The 7,500-nt window shown below is 51.5% G+C and overlaps 3 non-coding genes across 3 annotated transcripts in view; all 3 read right to left on the reverse strand.

Annotated features, from left to right (window-relative positions):
- Positions 1–20, reverse strand: part of LOC126322213 (large subunit ribosomal RNA) — a 4,222-nt gene extending 4,202 nt beyond the window's left edge. The window contains exon 1 of the ribosomal RNA XR_007558849.1: positions 1–20. This exon is cut by the window's left edge and continues 4,202 nt beyond it. This is a non-coding gene — a ribosomal RNA (large subunit ribosomal RNA).
- Positions 21–208: 188 nt separating this feature from the next.
- On the reverse strand, positions 209–363 carry LOC126322216 (5.8S ribosomal RNA). The gene has a single exon (XR_007558851.1). It is a non-coding gene; the product is annotated as a 5.8S ribosomal RNA (ribosomal RNA).
- Positions 364–725: 362 nt separating this feature from the next.
- Positions 726–2,618, reverse strand: LOC126322219 (small subunit ribosomal RNA). The gene has a single exon (XR_007558854.1). It is a non-coding gene; the product is annotated as a small subunit ribosomal RNA (ribosomal RNA).
- Between the last annotated feature and the right edge of the window lie 4,882 nt (positions 2,619–7,500).

Raw genomic sequence — 7,500 nt, forward strand, 5'->3', positions numbered from 1 at the left:
TCTCGCCTGCTCTGAGGTCGTTGTACGAGGTGTCGCACGCCACACCGCCAGCCGGCTGTGCACGCTACCGAGAAAGTACCGGTATGCGAACCGCCAGGCGACGGGCGCGCATCGCACGTTTAAGGAGACGCGGCCGGCCACACAGGCGACCACGACACTCCCACGTCTCCGAAGCGGGACAAACGCCGCGCGCTTCAGTATACGTAGCCGACCCTCAGCCAGACGTGGCCCGGGAACGGAATCCATGGACCGCAATGTGCGTTCGAAACGTCGATGTTCATGTGTCCTGCAGTTCACATGTCGACGCGCAATTTGCTGCGTTCTTCATCGACCCACGAGCCGAGTGATCCACCGTCCTGGGTGATCTTTTCCTTTTCAGTCTCCCACTGTCTCTTTCAAGACAGTAGCATTTGCGGGACTGAGGCGTCTGACGGCCCCTGTTCCACTATTTTTTTTGTGTCCAACGGCCTCACAGCCGATGGGCGTCGTACGGCTCCACACCGGAGCGGACAGGCACTCGGGCGAACGTCATTCAAAACCGGCGCCAGGCGCCAGGTACCGCAGGCCAGCCGCTCCAGAGCTTCAGCGCTCGTACCACACAACAACAACACTTCCGCTAGTTTTGAGAGGCACGCGTGGTTCCGCACGCGGCGCACGGCCACTGCCGTACAGGTAGCGTGTTGCGCGACACGACACGCACATCGAAAGACATGCAGTCTAGTCGGTAATGATCCTTCCGCAGGTTCACCTACGGAAACCTTGTTACGACTTTTACTTCCTCTAAATGATCAAGTTTGGTCATCTTTCCGGTAGCATCGGCAACGACAGAGTCGATGCCGCGTACCAGTCCGAAGACCTCACTAAATCATTCAATCGGTAGTAGCGACGGGCGGTGTGTACAAAGGGCAGGGACGTAATCAACGCGAGCTTATGACTCGCGCTTACTGGGAATTCCTCGTTCATGGGGAACAATTGCAAGCCCCAATCCCTAGCACGAAGGAGGTTCAGCGGGTTACCCCGACCTTTCGGCCTAGGAAGACACGCTGATTCCTTCAGTGTAGCGCGCGTGCGGCCCAGAACATCTAAGGGCATCACAGACCTGTTATTGCTCAATCTCGTGCGGCTAGAAGCCGCCTGTCCCTCTAAGAAGAAAAGTAATCGCTGACAGCACGAAGGATGTCACGCGACTAGTTAGCAGGCTAGAGTCTCGTTCGTTATCGGAATTAACCAGACAAATCGCTCCACCAACTAAGAACGGCCATGCACCACCACCCACCGAATCAAGAAAGAGCTATCAATCTGTCAATCCTTCCGGTGTCCGGGCCTGGTGAGGTTTCCCGTGTTGAGTCAAATTAAGCCGCAGGCTCCACTCCTGGTGGTGCCCTTCCGTCAATTCCTTTAAGTTTCAGCTTTGCAACCATACTTCCCCCGGAACCCAAAAGCTTTGGTTTCCCGGAGGCTGCCCGCCGAGTCATCGGAGGAACTGCGGCGGATCGCTGGCTGGCATCGTTTATGGTTAGAACTAGGGCGGTATCTGATCGCCTTCGAACCTCTAACTTTCGTTCTTGATTAATGAAAACATACTTGGCAAATGCTTTCGCTTCTGTTCGTCTTGCGACGATCCAAGAATTTCACCTCTAACGTCGCAATACGAATGCCCCCGCCTGTCCCTATTAATCATTACCTCGGGTTCCGAAAACCAACAAAATAGAACCGAGGTCCTATTCCATTATTCCATGCACACAGTATTCAGGCGGGCTTGCCTGCTTTAAGCACTCTAATTTGTTCAAAGTAAACGTGCCGGCCCACCGAGACACTCAACAAAGAGCACCCTGGTAGGATTTAAACGGGGTCCGCCTCGGGACGCGAAAGCACCCCTTCGGCTCGCCCCACCGGCAGGACGTCCCACGATACATGCCAGTTAAACACCGACGGGCGGTGAACCAACAGCGTGGGACACAAATCCAACTACGAGCTTTTTAACCGCAACAACTTTAATATACGCTATTGGAGCTGGAATTACCGCGGCTGCTGGCACCAGACTTGCCCTCCAATAGATACTCGTTAAAGGATTTAAAGTGTACTCATTCCGATTACGGGGCCTCGGATGAGTCCCGTATCGTTATTTTTCGTCACTACCTCCCCGTGCCGGGAGTGGGTAATTTGCGCGCCTGCTGCCTTCCTTGGATGTGGTAGCCGTTTCTCAGGCTCCCTCTCCGGAATCGAACCCTGATTCCCCGTTACCCGTTACAACCATGGTAGGCGCAGAACCTACCATCGACAGTTGATAAGGCAGACATTTGAAAGATGCGTCGCCGGTACGAGGACCGTGCGATCAGCCCAAAGTTATTCAGAGTCACCAAGGCAAACGGACCAGACAAGCCAATCCGATTGGTTTTGATCTAATAAAAGCGTCCCTTCCATCTCTGGTCGGGACTCTGTTTGCATGTATTAGCTCTAGAATTACCACAGTTATCCAAGTAACGTGGGTACGATCTAAGGAACCATAACTGATTTAATGAGCCATTCGCGGTTTCACCTTAATGCGGCTTGTACTGAGACATGCATGGCTTAATCTTTGAGACAAGCATATGACTACTGGCAGGATCAACCAGGGAGCTGCGTCAACTAGAGCTGAGCAGCCGGCCGCCCGGGAGTGTGTCCCGGGGGCCCGCGCGAACACGCAAGCGTCCGCTCAATTATTCTGCAAACAGGAGGAGGCCGAGCTCCCCTGCACGATACACCTCGAAACCCTCTCAGGTCCCGGCGGCGCGCAGCGCCGTCCTAGGTACTTGGTCGGTTTCGAGAGAGGCGCAATCGCCCGGAGTTAGGCGAGTAGACGGTTTTAGTGCGAACACCCTTGCTCCCAACTGAGCTTGCCGCTGCCGACAGAGGCCCGGGAGCGTGCTGTCGTGGCATTGCCGGCGGGAGACAACACGCGCCACCTATGGTGACCGGCAGCTCCAACGCCAGCGCCACACAAGGGCAAAGCCCCACTTGGGTGCAGAAGCGAACTCTCCCAGCACAGCGCACGCGCCAACACGTCCGCACAACTGCGATACAAACCACCTGCGAGAACCGCTGGGGCGACCGAGCAGCAGACGGCGTCGCGGCGCCGAGTGCCAGGCGGCGGCGCATCCTCAACGCACACAGTCCTCAATCAGACCAGCACACTGCAGATGTCCACCGCGCTTCGCACCGGGCTCGGCTGAACCAACTTTGGCCGCCAGGCGCCGCGTGCAGGGTGCGCCGCAGCGTAGCTGCGCCGCCTGCCGGGCCCGTCGGCTGGCGCTCCTGCCACTCGGCGCCCCCCACCAGCCGCCTGTTGCGCGTGCGCCCACGCAGCGCGCGGCCAACACGCCGGGCGGCCCCCCTTCACCGGCCGGGAACAGTCCCACCAAGCCACCGCCGCGTATCGCTTCATACCCACATGGGCCTAGTCACGCGTGTGGATGTGGCGGGTACCGCTGAAACAACCGGTTAATAGCTGTACCGATCGTCGCCATCACAGATTCACCTCCAGCGTGAACAACCGCTCAACAACGGATTTCCAGTTCATTTGCGTATCTTGGGCAGTAAACGTAGATGTCCACCTACATTTGCGAATTCAACAATTCTTGCATGCCAGGATGTCATGTGTCACGACACGCTACATCAGACCACATACACACTGCGACATGTGCAGAAGAGAACACGTGGAAGGTGGCCCGCGCACGTATGCGATGTACCTTCCGCGATCCACTGTCAACCGGCATCTGCGGCATGTCCCAGATATGGAACGCGGTCCACCAGGGTAGCACTTTGTGTGAGGCAATACGACAAAGTCGGAATACACGCGTCACTACATCAGACGGCTCACGCTGACCTGACCTGACCTGACTCACCGCACCACCACCCCCAGCGACCCAGGGTGACATACAATGCGTTCGTACGTTCCTCCCACACGCCTCTACGGCGTACCACAGTGCAACCTAGCTGTTATTGGGAGACGAGACAAGTAGCATCAAGCACAACATATGGAAATTGAGATTCGACACCGTTGGGCACAGCCAGCGTACGGTCACACGTATCACACTACTTCACTCTGTACGTAACGACCGATGATCGGTACAGCGTGTGGGTTACGCGTACGACATCAGCGGACAATGGACACAGACCATACCACGACGTACACTGAGGGCGTCGACATCTGAATGCAACTGAACAGCTGCGAGGCTCATTTAACACTCAAACGCCAGACCGACCAGCTTGAGAGGACAGAGACACAAAGAGGGGGACAGAGGGGGACAGAGGGGGGGGAGGGGGGGGGTCGGCGATATAGTCCTATTGCAGTACAATTGACAGTGGATAGCAGGAATATGTGGAAAGTAAGCAACACTCGCAAGACATCTACATGAGGATAACAACGACACCAGAGATTCCGAGCAGTGAACTATGTTAGGCAAAGGGACAACGTGGGTTAGGTTAAGGGACAACGTGGGTTAGGTTAAGGGACAACGTGGGTTAGGTTAAGGGACAACGTGGGTTAGGTTAAGGGACAACGTGGGTTAGGTTAAGGGACAACGTGGGTTAGGTTAAGGGACAACGTGGGTTAGGTTAAGGGACAACGTGGGTTAGGTTAAGGGACAACGTGGGTTAGGTTAAGGGACAACGTGGGTTAGGTTAAGGGACAACGTGGGTTAGGTTAAGGGACAACGTGGGTTAGGTTAAGGGACAACGTGGGTTAGGTTAAGGGACAACGTGGGTTAGGTTAAGGGACAACGTGGGTTAGGTTAAGGGACAACGTGGGTTAGGTTAAGGGACAACGTGGGTTAGGTTAAGGGACAACTTGAGTTAGGTTAAGGGACAACTTGAGTTAGGTTAAGGGACAACTTGAGTTAGGTTAAGGGACAACTTGAGTTAGGTTAAGGGACAACTTGAGTTAGGTTAAGGGACAACTTGAGTTAGGTTAAGGGACAACTTGAGTTAGGTTAAGGGACAAATTGAGTTAGGTTAAGGGACAAATTGAGTTAGGTTAAGGGACAAATTGAGTTAGGTTAAGGGACAAATTGAGTTAGGTTAAGGGACAAATTGAGTTAGGTTAAGGGACAAATTGAGTTAGGTTAAGGGACAAATTGAGTTAGGTTAAGGGACAACTTGAGTTAGGTTAAGGGACAAATTGAGTTAGGTTAAGGGACAACTTGAGTTAGGTTAAGGGACAACTTGAGTTAGGTTAAGGGACAACTTGAGTTAGGTTAAGGGACAACTTGAGTTAGGTTAAGGGACAACTTGAGTTAGGTTAAGGGACAACTTGAGTTAGGTTAAGGGACAAATTGAGTTAGGTTAAGGGACAAATTGAGTTAGGTTAAGGGACAAATTGAGTTAGGTTAAGGGACAACTTGAGTTAGGTTAAGGGACAACTTGAGTTAGGTTAAGGGACAACTTGAGTTAGGTTAAGGGACAACTTGAGTTACGTTAAGGGACAACTTGAGTTAGGTTAAGGGACAACTTGAGTTAGGTTAAGGGACAAATTGAGTTAGGTTAAGGGACAAATTGAGTTAGGTTAAGGGACAAATTGAGTTAGGTTAAGGGACAAATTGAGTTAGGTTAAGGGACAACTTGAGTTAGGTTAAGGGACAAATTGAGTTAGGTTAAGGGACAACTTGAGTTAGGTTAAGGGACAACTTGAGTTAGGTTAAGGGACAACTTGAGTTAGGTTAAGGGACAACTTGAGTTAGGTTAAGGGACAACTTGAGTTAGGTTAAGGGACAACTTGAGTTAGGTTAAGGGACAACTTGAGTTAGGTTAAGGGACAACTTGAGTTAGGTTAAGGGACAAATTGAGTTAGGTTAAGGGACAAATTGAGTTAGGTTAAGGGACAAATTGAGTTAGGTTAAGGGACAAATTGAGTTAGGTTAAGGGACAAATTGAGTTAGGTTAAGGGACAACTTGAGTTAGGTTAAGGGACAACTTGAGTTAGGTTAAGGGACAACTTGAGTTAGGTTAAGGGACAACTTGAGTTAGGTTAAGGGACAACTTGAGTTAGGTTAAGGGACAAATTGAGTTAGGTTAAGGGACAAATTGAGTTAGGTTAAGGGACAAATTGAGTTAGGTTAAGGGACAACTTGAGTTAGGTTAAGGGACAAATTGAGTTAGGTTAAGGGACAAATTGAGTTAGGTTAAGCGATAATCTGGTACAGCCACAGTTAGGTTAAGCGATAATCTGGTACAGCCACAGTTAGGTTAAGCGATAATCTGGTACAGCCACAGTTAGGTTAAGCGATAATCTGGTACAGCCACAGTTAGGTTAAGCGATAATCTGGTACAGCCACAGTTAGGTTAAGCGATAAACTGGTACAGCCACAGTTAGGTTAAGCGATAAACTGGTACAGCCACAGTTAGGTTAAGCGATAAACTGGTACAGCCACAGTTAGGTTAAGCGATAAACTGGTACAGCCACAGTTAGGTTAAGCGATAAACTGGTACAGCCACAGTTAGGTTAAGCGATAAACTGGTACAGCCACAGTTAGGTTAAGCGATAAACTGGTACAGCCACAGTTAGGTTAAGCGATAAACTGGTACAGCCACAGTTAGGTTAAGCGATAAACTGGTACAGCCACAGTTAGGTTAAGCGATAAACTGGTACAGCCACAGTTAGGTTAAGCGATAAACTGGTACAGCCACAGTTAGGTTAAGCGATAAACTGGTACAGCCACAGTTAGGTTAAGCGATAAAGTTGGTTAAATTTGGTATTGTGTGGGAAGGGGGCAGAGAGAGAGGGGGGGGGGGGTGGATAGTGGTGGCAGTACACGGATGCCTGAGTCACCGTCAGATACGTCACGTCGGTTCGATGCTTGTAGCAAGAGGCTGGCGGATGTGTGTCTCTCACTTCTGCAATTTTTCATGTGGTATAACACGAGGGCGGGGGATGATATTTGGTGCCCCTCTGTGTAGGATGTGTGTTGGTGGTGTTGATTTATCTGAGCAATGGTAGTTGTCGGAGGAGTGGGGTATTGTGCTTTTATAGGTGGACCTACTGCTCTGGTTATCATAGTGTCGACGGTGCAATGTGGCAGAGAGGATGCACTCGACATTGTCGCATTCCAGATGTTTACGTATTGTGTGTCTCCGTTGCAGGCCGAGAGTGGTGCATGTTCGAGTGTCTGGCTGACGTGCGATTCACGTTGTGTGCCCAGTCTTACAGCACGTATAGGGACATTCGCATAAATCATCTATATTTGGCCTTGCATCATTTACTAAGCAGTGCCGTGAGACGACCGAACTATTAGGAAAGTACTGATGTACCGCATAATGTTTACCTTCCACCACACGGCGAGTATCGACTGTGCCCAGCGTTGCCACCGCAGGCAGCGGTCACCGTCACCATTGTGCGGCGGAACGGAACATCTATATCCTCAGAGGAGCACTCTTTGCCGCCGGGCGTCACGTCTCGCGGCCTGCCGGCCAGCGCCCACGACGAACTTACTGCATGTATAGGGACAGCGGGAATTTGGCATACTT

This window comes from Schistocerca gregaria, unplaced genomic scaffold, assembly GCF_023897955.1.
Source record: "Schistocerca gregaria isolate iqSchGreg1 unplaced genomic scaffold, iqSchGreg1.2 ptg000799l, whole genome shotgun sequence".
NCBI lineage: Eukaryota > Metazoa > Arthropoda > Insecta > Orthoptera > Acrididae > Schistocerca > Schistocerca gregaria.